Source organism: Schistocerca americana, unplaced genomic scaffold (assembly GCF_021461395.2).
Source record: "Schistocerca americana isolate TAMUIC-IGC-003095 unplaced genomic scaffold, iqSchAmer2.1 HiC_scaffold_247, whole genome shotgun sequence".
NCBI classification, from domain to species: Eukaryota; Metazoa; Arthropoda; class Insecta; order Orthoptera; family Acrididae; genus Schistocerca; species Schistocerca americana.
Window position 1 is genome coordinate 115,885 of NW_025725958.1, and position 12,428 is coordinate 128,312.

The 12,428-nt window shown below is 51.0% G+C and overlaps 12 non-coding genes across 12 annotated transcripts; all 12 read left to right on the plus strand.

Moving 5' to 3' along the window:
- Positions 1–733: 733 nt before the first annotated feature.
- Positions 734–806, plus strand: Trnaa-ugc. Its single transcript has one exon. It is a non-coding gene; the product is annotated as a tRNA-Ala (tRNA).
- Positions 807–1,222: 416 nt separating this feature from the next.
- Trnaa-agc lies at positions 1,223–1,295 on the plus strand. Its single transcript has one exon. It is a non-coding gene; the product is annotated as a tRNA-Ala (tRNA).
- Positions 1,296–3,021: 1,726 nt separating this feature from the next.
- On the plus strand, positions 3,022–3,094 carry Trnaa-ugc. Its single transcript has one exon. It is a non-coding gene; the product is annotated as a tRNA-Ala (tRNA).
- Positions 3,095–3,510: 416 nt separating this feature from the next.
- Positions 3,511–3,583, plus strand: Trnaa-agc. Its single transcript has one exon. It is a non-coding gene; the product is annotated as a tRNA-Ala (tRNA).
- Positions 3,584–6,022: 2,439 nt separating this feature from the next.
- On the plus strand, positions 6,023–6,095 carry Trnaa-ugc. Its single transcript has one exon. It is a non-coding gene; the product is annotated as a tRNA-Ala (tRNA).
- Positions 6,096–6,511: 416 nt separating this feature from the next.
- Trnaa-agc lies at positions 6,512–6,584 on the plus strand. The gene has a single exon. It is a non-coding gene; the product is annotated as a tRNA-Ala (tRNA).
- A 1,726-nt stretch (positions 6,585–8,310) lies between these two features.
- Trnaa-ugc lies at positions 8,311–8,383 on the plus strand. The gene has a single exon. It is a non-coding gene; the product is annotated as a tRNA-Ala (tRNA).
- A 416-nt stretch (positions 8,384–8,799) lies between these two features.
- Trnaa-agc lies at positions 8,800–8,872 on the plus strand. The gene has a single exon. It is a non-coding gene; the product is annotated as a tRNA-Ala (tRNA).
- A 1,004-nt stretch (positions 8,873–9,876) lies between these two features.
- Trnaa-ugc lies at positions 9,877–9,949 on the plus strand. The gene has a single exon. It is a non-coding gene; the product is annotated as a tRNA-Ala (tRNA).
- A 416-nt stretch (positions 9,950–10,365) lies between these two features.
- Positions 10,366–10,438, plus strand: Trnaa-agc. The gene has a single exon. It is a non-coding gene; the product is annotated as a tRNA-Ala (tRNA).
- A 1,004-nt stretch (positions 10,439–11,442) lies between these two features.
- On the plus strand, positions 11,443–11,515 carry Trnaa-ugc. Its single transcript has one exon. It is a non-coding gene; the product is annotated as a tRNA-Ala (tRNA).
- Positions 11,516–11,931: 416 nt separating this feature from the next.
- On the plus strand, positions 11,932–12,004 carry Trnaa-agc. The gene has a single exon. It is a non-coding gene; the product is annotated as a tRNA-Ala (tRNA).
- The last annotated feature ends 424 nt before the right edge of the window (positions 12,005–12,428 follow it).

Below are 12,428 nucleotides of genomic sequence, written 5' to 3' on the forward strand. Positions count from 1 at the left end.
TGGTGTTGCTAGTTGTGACTGCTGATGACAGATGCCGTAGCAATCAATTCATGGAGTGAGTTGTATGTTTTGCGATACTCTGTCTCTGACAAGCAAGCAGAGGTGACATAGGCGCGAACACAGGAAGCTTGCAGCCCCTCGCTGCCTGCAGACACCGAACAGCCACACTAGGAGGGCGGCCTAAGTCGTCGGCGAAATGTGCTCATTCGCTTGTGTGCGACGTCAAGCTCTAAATAAGGCTGTCACTAGCGTGAGCGTTGCGTGAGCGTCGTGTAAAGTCGGAAAAGTCGTCTGCGTGGGTGAGTGGCATGTTTGGGGAGCGTTTCGTAGTTTGCGCAGTGCAATGGAGACGCGGAAAGTTGTTGTGGCCCAGTCTTTTGCAGTTGGACGACAAGAGTGGTACACAGTAGTAAAGTGCGAGGCAGTGAGTTGGCATGAACAGTCGAGTGCACAATGGGTCTTCAGATGTGCTTGTTACCTCAGGTGCTGTGTGATTGTCGACATGGAGTGAAAACGGAGCAACTTGTGACTGTCCCTTCAATTTAAGACGTTAAAAACGGACGGAATTTGCAGTCGTAATACCAGAGCATCGAAACTACTTGGAACTCTTGCGTATGTGAACGTGTCCGCGCCTTTGTACTCTGGTCCCTTCACCCCTGCAAACCAACCAACCATCGCGTCCGTGCACATAAGAGTAGCAAAGAACGGAGATCAGCGCAGCTTGCTTGTGCTTGGGGGCGTAGCTCAGTTGGTAGAGCGTTCGTTTTGCATGTGAAAGGTCCCGGGTTCAAGCCCCGGCGCCTCCATGTTTTGTGGTCAGTGCGTGGTAAGTGTTGGTCGCGGCGAGCCTAAAGACACGCAAGATGTTGCAAAGCCAGCGTCACAGACTCGTATACCGACGTAAGGAGAGCAAGACGTAAATGTGAGGACCGGCTGTTGTCGAGGTGTCATCGAGTGCAAATCTGCCTTAGGTATAACGGCCTAACCTCAATGAAGTCTAGAGAGTGGACAACACGTTCGTCTACCTCAGAGCGTTGGCCGAACGCTATTTTCGACGTCGTGCGTGCCACTTTGATTTTGGCCAACTACGATTCGATACAGAATGCAGGAAACCTGAAAGACACCCTCACGGACACATTGAGAGTAGTGTTTGTCAGCGGAATAATGGGAGTGCAAGGGTCTGTGTCATTGATATGGCTGTATGTAGCGCAGTTCGTCAGCAGGGGGCGTAGCTCAGATGGTAGAGCGCTCGCTTAGCATGCGAGAGGTACTGGGATCGATACCCAGCGCCTCCAGAATTTTTAACACACCAACATGCGCACACTGCCATGCAAGTGGAATAATTCACAGCCAGAAAATGTGTCAAGGCAGATACGAGCCAACGATTAGCAGCCACAATTGGCAAGCGTGCTGTAATGCGCACGAAGCACCCTCCTCCCACCACTACACTTAATTTAGAAACAGTACAAGTGTTCCCATAAGATTCTCAAACCTATGTCGCAAAGATCAGCCTTGCGCCGAATTCACAAAAATCCCACTGCACATTCCAATTCTTGACGTGCAGTCGGCTGCTACTGGTGTTGCTAGTTGTGACTGCTGATGACAGATGCCGTAGCAATCAATTCATGGAGTGAGTTGTATGTTTTGCGATACTCTGTCTCTGACAAGCAAGCAGAGGTGACATAGGCGCGAACACAGGAAGCTTGCAGCCCCTCGCTGCCTGCAGACACCGAACAGCCACACTAGGAGGGCGGCCTAAGTCGTCGGCGAAATGTGCTCATTCGCTTGTGCGCGACGTCAAGCTCTAAATAAGGCTGTCACTAGCGTGAGCGTTGCGTGAGCGTCGTGTAAAGTCGGAAAAGTCGTCTGCGTGGGTGAGTGCCATGTTTGGGGAGCGTTTCGTAGTTTGCGCAGTGCAATGGAGACGCGGAAAGTTGTTGTGGCCCAGTCTTTTGCAGTTGGACGACAAGAGTGGTACACAGTAGTAAAGTGCGAGGCAGCGCCTCCAGAATTTTTAACACACCAACATGCGCACACTGCCATGCAAGTGGAATAATTCACAGCCAGAAAATGTGTCAAGGCAGATACGAGCCAACGATTAGCAGCCACAATTGGCAAGCGTGCTGTAATGCGCACGAAGCACCCTCCTCCCACCACTACACTTAATTTAGAAACAGTACAAGTGTTCCCATAAGATTCTCAAACCTATGTCGCAAAGATCAGCCTTGCGCCGAATTCACAAAAATCCCACTGCACATTCCAATTCTTGACGTGCAGTCGGCTGCTACTGGTGTTGCTAGTTGTGACTGCTGATGACAGATGCCGTAGCAATCAATTCATGGAGTGAGTTGTATGTTTTGCGATACTCTGTCTCTGACAAGCAAGCAGAGGTGACATAGGCGCGAACACAGGAAGCTTGCAGCCCCTCGCTGCCTGCAGACACCGAACAGCCACACTAGGAGGGCGGCCTAAGTCGTCGGCGAAATGTGCTCATTCGCTTGTGCGCGACGTCAAGCTCTAAATAAGGCTGTCACTAGCGTGAGCGTTGCGTGAGCGTCGTGTAAAGTCGGAAAAGTCGTCTGCGTGGGTGAGTGCCATGTTTGGGGAGCGTTTCGTAGTTTGCGCAGTGCAATGGAGACGCGGAAAGTTGTTGTGGCCCAGTCTTTTGCAGTTGGACGACAAGAGTGGTACACAGTAGTAAAGTGCGAGGCAGTGAGTTGGCATGAACAGTCGAGTGCACAATGGGTCTTCAGATGTGCTTGTTACCTCAGGTGCTGTGTGATTGTCGACATGGAGTGAAAACGGAGCAACTTGTGACTGTCCCTTCAATTTAAGACGTTAAAAACGGACGGAATTTGCAGTCGTAATACCAGAGCATCGAAACTACTTGGAACTCTTGCGTATGTGAACGTGTCCGCGCCTTTGTACTCTGGTCCCTTCACCCCTGCAAACCAACCAACCATCGCGTCCGTGCACATAAGAGTAGCAAAGAACGGAGATCAGCGCAGCTTGCTTGTGCTTGGGGGCGTAGCTCAGTTGGTAGAGCGTTCGTATTGCATGTGAAAGGTCCCGGGTTCAAGCCCCGGCGCCTCCATGTTTTGTGGTCAGTGCGTGGTAAGTGTTGGTCGCGGCGAGCCTAAAGACACGCAAGATGTTGCAAAGCCAGCGTCACAGACTCGTATACCGACGTAAGGAGAGCAAGACGTAAATGTGAGGACCGGCTGTTGTCGAGGTGTCATCGAGTGCAAATCTGCCTTAGGTATAACGGCCTAACCTCAATGAAGTCTAGAGAGTGGACAACACGTTCGTCTACCTCAGAGCGTTGGCCGAACGCTATTTTCGACGTCGTGCGTGCCACTTTGATTTTGGCCAACTACGATTCGATACAGAATGCAGGAAACCTGAAAGACACCCTCACGGACACATTGAGAGTAGTGTTTGTCAGCGGAATAATGGGAGTGCAAGGGTCTGTGTCATTGATATGGCTGTATGTAGCGCAGTTCGTCAGCAGGGGGCGTAGCTCAGATGGTAGAGCGCTCGCTTAGCATGCGAGAGGTAGTGGGATCGATACCCAGCGCCTCCAGAATTTTTAACACACCAACATGCGCACACTGCCATGCAAGTGGAATAATTCACAGCCAGAAAATGTGTCAAGGCAGATACGAGCCAACGATTAGCAGCCACAATTGGCAAGCGTGCTGTAATGCGCACGAAGCACCCTCCTCCCACCACTACACTTAATTTAGAAACAGTACAAGTGTTCCCATAAGATTCTCAAACCTATGTCGCAAAGATCAGCCTTGCGCCGAATTCACAAAAATCCCACTGCACATTCCAATTCTTGACGTGCAGTCGGCTGCTACTGGTGTTGCTAGTTGTGACTGCTGATGACAGATGCCGTAGCAATCAATTCATGGAGTGAGTCGTATGTTTTGCGATACTCTGTCTCTGACAAGCAAGCAGAGGTGACATAGGCGCGAACACAGGAAGCTTGCAGCCCCTCGCTGCCTGCAGACACCGAACAGGCACACTAGGAGGGCGGCCTAAGTCGTCGGCGAAATGTGCTCATTCGCTTGTGTGCGACGTCAAGCTCTAAATAAGGCTGTCACTAGCGTGAGCGTTGCGTGAGCGTCGTGTAAAGTCGGAAAAGTCGTCTGCGTGGGTGAGTGCCATGTTTGGGGAGCGTTTCGTAGTTTGCGCAGTGCAATGGAGACGCGGAAAGTTGTTGTGGCCCAGTCTTTTGCAGTTGGACGACAAGAGTGGTACACAGTAGTAAAGTGCGAGGCAGCGCCTCCAGAATTTTTAACACACCAACATGCGCACACTGCCATGCAAGTGGAATAATTCACAGCCAGAAAATGTGTCAAGGCAGATACGAGCCAACGATTAGCAGCCACAATTGGCAAGCGTGCTGTAATGCGCACGAAGCACCCTCCTCCCACCACTACACTTAATTTAGAAACAGTACAAGTGTTCCCATAAGATTCTCAAACCTATGTCGCAAAGATCAGCCTTGCGCCGAATTCACAAAAATCCCACTGCACATTCCAATTCTTGACGTGCAGTCGGCTGCTACTGGTGTTGCTAGTTGTGACTGCTGATGACAGATGCCGTAGCAATCAATTCATGGAGTGAGTTGTATGTTTTGCGATACTCTGTCTCTGACAAGCAAGCAGAGGTGACATAGGCGCGAACACAGGAAGCTTGCAGCCCCTCGCTGCCTGCAGACACCGAACAGCCACACTAGGAGGGCGGCCTAAGTCGTCGGCGAAATGTGCTCATTCGCTTGTGCGCGACGTCAAGCTCTAAATAAGGCTGTCACTAGCGTGAGCGTTGCGTGAGCGTCGTGTAAAGTCGGAAAAGTCGTCTGCGTGGGTGAGTGCCATGTTTGGGGAGCGTTTCGTAGTTTGCGCAGTGCAATGGAGACGCGGAAAGTTGTTGTGGCCCAGTCTTTTGCAGTTGGACGACAAGAGTGGTACACAGTAGTAAAGTGCGAGGCAGCGCCTCCAGAATTTTTAACACACCAACATGCGCACACTGCCATGCAAGTGGAATAATTCACAGCCAGAAAATGTGTCAAGGCAGATACGAGCCAACGATTAGCAGCCACAATTGGCAAGCGTGCTGTAATGCGCACGAAGCACCCTCCTCCCACCACTACACTTAATTTAGAAACAGTACAAGTGTTCCCATAAGATTCTCAAACCTATGTCGCAAAGATCAGCCTTGCGCCGAATTCACAAAAATCCCACTGCACATTCCAATTCTTGACGTGCAGTCGGCTGCTACTGGTGTTGCTAGTTGTGACTGCTGATGACAGATGCCGTAGCAATCAATTCATGGAGTGAGTTGTATGTTTTGCGATACTCTGTCTCTGACAAGCAAGCAGAGGTGACATAGGCGCGAACACAGGAAGCTTGCAGCCCCTCGCTGCCTGCAGACACCGAACAGCCACACTAGGAGGGCGGCCTAAGTCGTCGGCGAAATGTGCTCATTCGCTTGTGTGCGACGTCAAGCTCTAAATAAGGCTGTCACTAGCGTGAGCGTTGCGTGAGCGTCGTGTAAAGTCGGAAAAGTCGTCTGCGTGGGTGAGTGGCATGTTTGGGGAGCGTTTCGTAGTTTGCGCAGTGCAATGGAGACGCGGAAAGTTGTTGTGGCCCAGTCTTTTGCAGTTGGACGACAAGAGTGGTACACAGTAGTAAAGTGCGAGGCAGTGAGTTGGCATGAACAGTCGAGTGCACAATGGGTCTTCAGATGTGCTTGTTACCTCAGGTGCTGTGTGATTGTCGACATGGAGTGAAAACGGAGCAACTTGTGACTGTCCCTTCAATTTAAGACGTTAAAAACGGACGGAATTTGCAGTCGTAATACCAGAGCATCGAAACTACTTGGAACTCTTGCGTATGTGAACGTGTCCGCGCCTTTGTACTCTGGTCCCTTCACCCCTGCAAACCAACCAACCATCGCGTCCGTGCACATAAGAGTAGCAAAGAACGGAGATCAGCGCAGCTTGCTTGTGCTTGGGGGCGTAGCTCAGTTGGTAGAGCGTTCGTTTTGCATGTGAAAGGTCCCGGGTTCAAGCCCCGGCGCCTCCATGTTTTGTGGTCAGTGCGTGGTAAGTGTTGGTCGCGGCGAGCCTAAAGACACGCAAGATGTTGCAAAGCCAGCGTCACAGACTCGTATACCGACGTAAGGAGAGCAAGACGTAAATGTGAGGACCGGCTGTTGTCGAGGTGTCATCGAGTGCAAATCTGCCTTAGGTATAACGGCCTAACCTCAATGAAGTCTAGAGAGTGGACAACACGTTCGTCTACCTCAGAGCGTTGGCCGAACGCTATTTTCGACGTCGTGCGTGCCACTTTGATTTTGGCCAACTACGATTCGATACAGAATGCAGGAAACCTGAAAGACACCCTCACGGACACATTGAGAGTAGTGTTTGTCAGCGGAATAATGGGAGTGCAAGGGTCTGTGTCATTGATATGGCTGTATGTAGCGCAGTTCGTCAGCAGGGGGCGTAGCTCAGATGGTAGAGCGCTCGCTTAGCATGCGAGAGGTACTGGGATCGATACCCAGCGCCTCCAGAATTTTTAACACACCAACATGCGCACACTGCCATGCAAGTGGAATAATTCACAGCCAGAAAATGTGTCAAGGCAGATACGAGCCAACGATTAGCAGCCACAATTGGCAAGCGTGCTGTAATGCGCACGAAGCACCCTCCTCCCACCACTACACTTAATTTAGAAACAGTACAAGTGTTCCCATAAGATTCTCAAACCTATGTCGCAAAGATCAGCCTTGCGCCGAATTCACAAAAATCCCACTGCACATTCCAATTCTTGACGTGCAGTCGGCTGCTACTGGTGTTGCTAGTTGTGACTGCTGATGACAGATGCCGTAGCAATCAATTCATGGAGTGAGTTGTATGTTTTGCGATACTCTGTCTCTGACAAGCAAGCAGAGGTGACATAGGCGCGAACACAGGAAGCTTGCAGCCCCTCGCTGCCTGCAGACACCGAACAGCCACACTAGGAGGGCGGCCTAAGTCGTCGGCGAAATGTGCTCATTCGCTTGTGCGCGACGTCAAGCTCTAAATAAGGCTGTCACTAGCGTGAGCGTTGCGTGAGCGTCGTGTAAAGTCGGAAAAGTCGTCTGCGTGGGTGAGTGCCATGTTTGGGGAGCGTTTCGTAGTTTGCGCAGTGCAATGGAGACGCGGAAAGTTGTTGTGGCCCAGTCTTTTGCAGTTGGACGACAAGAGTGGTACACAGTAGTAAAGTGCGAGGCAGCGCCTCCAGAATTTTTAACACACCAACATGCGCACACTGCCATGCAAGTGGAATAATTCACAGCCAGAAAATGTGTCAAGGCAGATACGAGCCAACGATTAGCAGCCACAATTGGCAAGCGTGCTGTAATGCGCACGAAGCACCCTCCTCCCACCACTACACTTAATTTAGAAACAGTACAAGTGTTCCCATAAGATTCTCAAACCTATGTCGCAAAGATCAGCCTTGCGCCGAATTCACAAAAATCCCACTGCACATTCCAATTCTTGACGTGCAGTCGGCTGCTACTGGTGTTGCTAGTTGTGACTGCTGATGACAGATGCCGTAGCAATCAATTCATGGAGTGAGTTGTATGTTTTGCGATACTCTGTCTCTGACAAGCAAGCAGAGGTGACATAGGCGCGAACACAGGAAGCTTGCAGCCCCTCGCTGCCTGCAGACACCGAACAGCCACACTAGGAGGGCGGCCTAAGTCGTCGGCGAAATGTGCTCATTCGCTTGTGTGCGACGTCAAGCTCTAAATAAGGCTGTCACTAGCGTGAGCGTTGCGTGAGCGTCGTGTAAAGTCGGAAAAGTCGTCTGCGTGGGTGAGTGCCATGTTTGGGGAGCGTTTCGTAGTTTGCGCAGTGCAATGGAGACGCGGAAAGTTGTTGTGGCCCAGTCTTTTGCAGTTGGACGACAAGAGTGGTACACAGTAGTAAAGTGCGAGGCAGTGAGTTGGCATGAACAGTCGAGTGCACAATGGGTCTTCAGATGTGCTTGTTACCTCAGGTGCTGTGTGATTGTCGACATGGAGTGAAAACGGAGCAACTTGTGACTGTCCCTTCAATTTAAGACGTTAAAAACGGACGGAATTTGCAGTCGTAATACCAGAGCATCGAAACTACTTGGAACTCTTGCGTATGTGAACGTGTCCGCGCCTTTGTACTCTGGTCCCTTCACCCCTGCAAACCAACCAACCATCGCGTCCGTGCACATGAGAGTAGCAAAGAACGGAGAACAGCGCAGCTTGGTTGTGCTTGGGGGCGTAGCTCAGTTGGTAGAGCGTTCGCTTTGCATATGAAAGGTCCCGGGTTCAAGCCCCGGCGCCTCCATGTTTTGTGGTCAGTGCGTGGTAAGTGTTGGTCGCGGCGAGCCTAAAGGCACGCAAGATGTTGCAAAGCCAGCGTCACAGACTCGTATACTGACGTAAGGAGAGCAAGACGTAAATGTGAGGACCGGCTGTTGTCGAGGTGTCATCGAGTGCAAATCTGCCTTAGGTATAACGGCCTAACCTCAATGAAGTCTAGAGAGTGGACAACACGTTCGTCTACCTCAGAGCGTTGGCCGAACGCTATTTTCGACGTCGTGCGTGCCACTTTGATTTTGGCCAACTACGATTCGATACAGAATGCAGGAAACCTGAAAGACACCCTCACGGACACATTGAGAGTAGTGTTTGTCAGCGGAATAATGGGAGTGCAAGGGTCTGTGTCATTGATATGGCTGTATGTAGCGCAGTTCGTCAGCAGGGGACGTAGCTCAGATGGTAGAGCGCTCGCTTAGCATGCGAGAGGTACTGGGATCGATACCCAGCGCCTCCAGAATTTTTAACACACCAACATGCGCACACTGCCATGCAAGTGGAATAATTCACAGCCAGAAAATGTGTCAAGGCAGATACGAGCCAACGATTAGCAGCCACAATTGGCAAGCGTGCTGTAATGCGCACGAAGCACCCTCCTCCCACCACTACACTTAATTTAGAAACAGTACAAGTGTTCCCATAAGATTCTCAAACCTATGTCGCAAAGATCAGCCTTGCGCCGAATTCACAAAAATCCCACTGCACATTCCAATTCTTGACGTGCAGTCGGCTGCTACTGGTGTTGCTAGTTGTGACTGCTGATGACAGATGCCGTAGCAATCAATTCATGGAGTGAGTTGTATGTTTTGCGATACTCTGTCTCTGACAAGCAAGCAGAGGTGACATAGGCGCGAACACAGGAAGCTTGCAGCCCCTCGCTGCCTGCAGACACCGAACAGCCACACTAGGAGGGCGGCCTAAGTCGTCGGCGAAATGTGCTCATTCGCTTGTGTGCGACGTCAAGCTCTAAATAAGGCTGTCACTAGCGTGAGCGTTGCGTGAGCGTCGTGTAAAGTCGTCTGCGTGGGTGAGTGCCATGTTTGGGGAGCGTTTCGTAGTTTGCGCAGTGCAATGGAGACGCGGAAAGTTGTTGTGGCCCAGTCTTTTGCAGTTGGACGACAAGAGTGGTACACAGTAGTAAAGTGCGAGGCAGTGAGTTGGCATGAACAGTCGAGTGCACAATGGGTCTTCAGATGTGCTTGTTACCTCAGGTGCTGTGTGATTGTCGACATGGAGTGAAAACGGAGCAACTTGTGACTGTCCCTTCAATTTAAGACGTTAAAAACGGACGGAATTTGCAGTCGTAATACCAGAGCATCGAAACTACTTGGAACTCTTGCGTATGTGAACGTGTCCGCGCCTTTGTACTCTGGTCCCTTCACCCCTGCAAACCAACCAACCATCGCGTCCGTGCACATGAGAGTAGCAAAGAACGGAGAACAGCGCAGCTTGGTTGTGCTTGGGGGCGTAGCTCAGTTGGTAGAGCGTTCGCTTTGCATATGAAAGGTCCCGGGTTCAAGCCCCGGCGCCTCCATGTTTTGTGGTCAGTGCGTGGTAAGTGATGGTCGCGGCGAGCCTAAAGGCACGCAAGATGTTGCAAAGCCAGCGTCACAGACTCGTATACTGACGTAAGGAGAGCAAGACGTAAATGTGAGGACCGGCTGTTGTCGAGGTGTCATCGAGTGCAAATCTGCCTTAGGTATAACGGCCTAACCTCAATGAAGTCTAGAGAGTGGACAACACGTTCGTCTACCTCAGAGCGTTGGCCGAACGCTATTTTCGACGTCGTGCGTGCCACTTTGATTTTGGCCAACTACGATTCGATACAGAATGCAGGAAACCTGAAAGACACCCTCACGGACACATTGAGAGTAGTGTTTGTCAGCGGAATAATGGGAGTGCAAGGGTCTGTGTCATTGATATGGCTGTATGTAGCGCAGTTCGTCAGCAGGGGGCGTAGCTCAGATGGTAGAGCGCTCGCTTAGCATGCGAGAGGTACTGGGATCGATACCCAGCGCCTCCAGAATTTTTAACACACCAACATGCGCACACTGCCATGCAAGTGGAATAATTCACAGCCAGAAAATGTGTCAAGGCAGATACGAGCCAACGATTAGCAGCCACAATTGGCAAGCGTGCTGTAATGCGCACGAAGCACCCTCCTCCCACCACTACACTTAATTTAGAAACAGTACAAGTGTTCCCATAAGATTCTCAAACCTATGTCGCAAAGATCAGCCTTGCGCCGAATTCACAAAAATCCCACTGCACATTCCAATTCTTGACGTGCAGTCGGCTGCTACTGGTGTTGCTAGTTGTGACTGCTGATGACAGATGCCGTAGCAATCAATTCATGGAGTGAGTTGTATGTTTTGCGATACTCTGTCTCTGACAAGCAAGCAGAGGTGACATAGGCGCGAACACAGGAAGCTTGCAGCCCCTCGCTGCCTGCAGACACCGAACAGGCACACTAGGAGGGCGGCCTAAGTCGTCGGCGAAATGTGCTCATTCGCTTGTGTGCGACGTCAAGCTCTAAATAAGGCTGTCACTAGCGTGAGCGTTGCGTGAGCGTCGTGTAAAGTCGTCTGCGTGGGTGAGTGCCATGTTTGGGGAGCGTTTCGTAGTTTGCGCAGTGCAATGGAGACGCGGAAAGTTGTTGTGGCCCAGTCTTTTGCAGTTGGACGACAAGAGTGGTACACAGTAGTAAAGTGCGAGGCAGTGAGTTGGCATGAACAGTCGAGTGCACAATGGGTCTTCAGATGTGCTTGTTACCTCAGGTGCTGTGTGATTGTCGACATGGAGTGAAAACGGAGCAACTTGTGACTGTCCCTTCAATTTAAGACGTTAAAAACGGACGGAATTTGCAGTCGTAATACCAGAGCATCGAAACTACTTGGAACTCTTGCGTATGTGAACGTGTCCGCGCCTTTGTACTCTGGTCCCTTCACCCCTGCAAACCAACCAACCATCGCGTCCGTGCACATGAGAGTAGCAAAGAACGGAGAACAGCGCAGCTTGGTTGTGCTTGGGGGCGTAGCTCAGTTGGTAGAGCGTTCGCTTTGCATATGAAAGGTCCCGGGTTCAAGCCCCGGCGCCTCCATGTTTTGTGGTCAGTGCGTGGTAAGTGATGGTCGCGGCGAGCCTAAAGGCACGCAAGATGTTGCAAAGCCAGCGTCACAGACTCGTATACTGACGTAAGGAGAGCAAGACGTAAATGTGAGGACCGGCTGTTGTCGAGGTGTCATCGAGTGCAAATCTGCCTTAGGTATAACGGCCTAACCTCAATGAAGTCTAGAGAGTGGACAACACGTTCGTCTACCTCAGAGCGTTGGCCGAACGCTATTTTCGACGTCGTGCGTGCCACTTTGATTTTGGCCAACTACGATTCGATACAGAATGCAGGAAACCTGAAAGACACCCTCACGGACACATTGAGAGTAGTGTTTGTCAGCGGAATAATGGGAGTGCAAGGGTCTGTGTCATTGATATGGCTGTATGTAGCGCAGTTCGTCAGCAGGGGGCGTAGCTCAGATGGTAGAGCGCTCGCTTAGCATGCGAGAGGTACTGGGATCGATACCCAGCGCCTCCAGAATTTTTAACACACCAACATGCGCACACTGCCATGCAAGTGGAATAATTCACAGCCAGAAAATGTGTCAAGGCAGATACGAGCCAACGATTAGCAGCCACAATTGGCAAGCGTGCTGTAATGCGCACGAAGCACCCTCCTCCCACCACTACACTTAATTTAGAAACAGTACAAGTGTTCCCATAAGATTCTCAAACCTATGTCGCAAAGATCAGCCTTGCGCCGAATTCACAAAAATCCCACTGCACATTCCAATTCTTGACGTGCAGTCGGCTGCTACTGGTGTTGCTAGTTGTGACTGCTGATGACAGATGCCGTAGCAATCAATTCATGGAGTGAGTTGTATGTTTTGCGATACTCTGTCTCTGACAAGCAAGCAGAGGTGACATAGGCGCGAACACAGGAAGCTTGCAGCCCCTCGCTG